This window comes from Triticum dicoccoides, chromosome 6B (genome assembly GCF_002162155.2).
Source record: "Triticum dicoccoides isolate Atlit2015 ecotype Zavitan chromosome 6B, WEW_v2.0, whole genome shotgun sequence".
In the NCBI taxonomy this organism is placed as follows: Eukaryota; Viridiplantae; Streptophyta; class Magnoliopsida; order Poales; family Poaceae; genus Triticum; species Triticum dicoccoides.
The window spans coordinates 351,501,232-351,504,021 of record NC_041391.1 but is presented as its reverse complement, the minus strand read 5'-3'; positions in this window follow the sequence as shown (position 1 = coordinate 351,504,021).

Below are 2,790 nucleotides of genomic sequence, written 5' to 3'. Positions count from 1 at the left end.
TGATTTGTCATTTTATGAAATGGGATCACATCATTAGAGAATGGTGTGATTGACTTGACCCATCAGTTAGCTTAGCACTATGATCGTTTAGTTTATTGCTATTGCTTTCTTCATAACTTATACATGTTCCTATAACTATGAGATTATGCAACTCCCAAATACCGAGGAACACTTAGTGTTCTATCAAACGTCACAACGTAACTGGGTGATTATAAAGATGCTCTACAGCTGTCTCCGATGGTATTTGTTGGGTTGGCATAGATGGAGATTAGGATTTGTCACTCCGTGTTTCAGAGAGGTATCTCTGGGCCCTCTCGGTAATGCACATCACTAGAAGCCTTGCAAACAATGTGACTAATGAGTTAGTCACCGGATTATGCATTACGGAACGAGTAAAGAGACTTGACGGTAACGAGATTGAACTAGGTATTGAGATACCGATGATCGAATCTCGGGCAAGTAACATACCGATGACAAAGGGAACAACGTATGTTGTTATGCAGTTTGACCGTAAAGATCTTCGTAGAATATGTAGGAACCAATATGAGCACCCAGGTTCCTCTATTGGTTATTGACCGGAGATGAGTCTCGGTCATGTCTACATAGTTCTTGAACCCGTAGGGTCCGCACGCTTAACGTTCGGTGACGATCGGTATTATGAGTTTATGTGTTTTGATGTACCGAAGGTAGTTCGGAGTCCCGAATATGATCACGAACATGACGAGGAGTCTCAAAATGGTCGAGACATAAAGATCGATATATGATGACTATGTTTGGACATCGGAATGGTTCCGGGTGAGTTCGGGCATTTACCGGAGTACCGGGGGGTTACCGGAACCCCCCGGGGAGTATATGGGCCTTATTGGGCCTTAGTGCGAGAGAGGAGGCGGCCAAGGAGGGGGCGCCCCCAAGCCCAATCTGAATTGGGTGGGGGGCCGGCCCCCCTATCCTTCCTTCCTCTCCTACTCCAACTAGGGAAGGGGGGATCCTACTTCCGGTGGGAGTAGGACTCCCCTAGGGCGCGCCATTGAGAGGGCTGGCCCCTCCCCTCCTCCACTCCTTTAGATACGGGGAGGGGGCACCCCATAGGCACACAAGTTGATTGTTTAGCCATGTGTGGTGCCCCCCTCCATAGATTTCCACCTTGGTCATATCGTTGCAGCGCTTAGGCGAAGCCCTGCACCGGTAGCTTCACTATCACCGTCATCACGCTGTCGTGCTGATGAAACTCTCCCTCAACATTAGCTGGATCTAGAGTTCGTGGGATGTCACCGAGCTGAGCGTGTGCAGATCGCGGAGGTGCCGTACCTACGGTGCTAGGACCGGTCAGATTGTGAAGATGTGCAACTACATCAACCGCGTTGTCATAACGCTTCCGCTTACGGTCTACAAGGGTATGTAGACAACACTCTCCCCTCTCGTTGCTATGCATCACCTAGATGGATGTTGCATGTGCATAGGATTTTTTTGAAATTATTACGTTCCCCAATAGTGGCATCCGAGCCAGGTTTATGCGTAGATGTTATATGCACGAGTAGAACACAAAGAGTTGTGGGCGATAATAGTCATACTGCTTACCAGCATGTCATACTTTGATTCGGCGGTATTGTTGGATGAAGCGGCCCGGACCGACATTACGCGTACGCTTATGCGAGACTGGTTCTACCGACGTGCTTTGCACATAGGTGGCTAGCGGGTGTCAGTTTCTCCAGCTTTAGTTGAGTCGAGTGTGACTACGCCCGGATCTTGTTGAAGGTTAAAACAGCACACTTGATGAAAAATCGTTGTGGTTTTGATGCGTAGGTAAGAATGGTTCTTGCTAAGCCCGTAGCAGCCACATAAAACTTGCAACAACAAAATAGAGGATGTCTAACTTGTTTTTGCAGGGCATGTTGTGATGTGATATGGTCAAGACATGATGCTATATTTTATTGTATGAGATGATCATGTTTTGTAACAGAGTTATCGACAACTGGCAGGAGCCACATGGTTGTCGCTTTATTGTATGAAATGCAATCGCCATGTAATTGCTTTACTTTATCACTAGGCGGTAGCGGAAGTTGTAGAAGCAATAGTTGGCGAGACGACAACGATGGTATGATGGAGATGAAGGTGTCAAGTCGGTGACGATGGTGATCATGACGGTGCTTTGAAGATGGAGATCAAAGGCACAAGATGATGATGGCCATATCATACCACTTATATTGATTGCATGTGATGTTTATTCTTTATGCATCTTATTTTTCTTAGTTTGGCGGTAGCATTATAAGATGATGTCTCACTAAATTTCAAGGTATAAGTGTTCTCCCTACGTATGCACCGTTGCGACAGTTCGTCGTGCCGATACACCACGCGATGATCGGGTGTGATAAGCTCTACGTTCACATACAACGGGTGCAAGCCAGTTTTGCACATGCATAATACTCGGGTTAAACTTGATGAGCCTAGCATGTACAAATATGGCCTCGGAACACTAAGCTTGAAAGGTCCTGCGTGAATCATATAGTAGATATGATCAACATAGTGATGTTCACCATTGAAAACTACTCCATCTCACGTGATGAACGGGCATGGTTTAGTTGATTTGGATCATGTGATCACTTAGATGATCAGAGGGATGTCTATCTAAGTGGGAGTTCTTAAGTAATATCATTAATTGAACTTTAATTTATCATGAACTTAGTACCAGATAGTATTTTGCATGTCTATGTTGTTGTAGATAAATGGCCCGTGCTACTGTTCCATTGAATTTTAATGCGTTCCTAGAGAAAGCTAAGTTGAAAGATGATG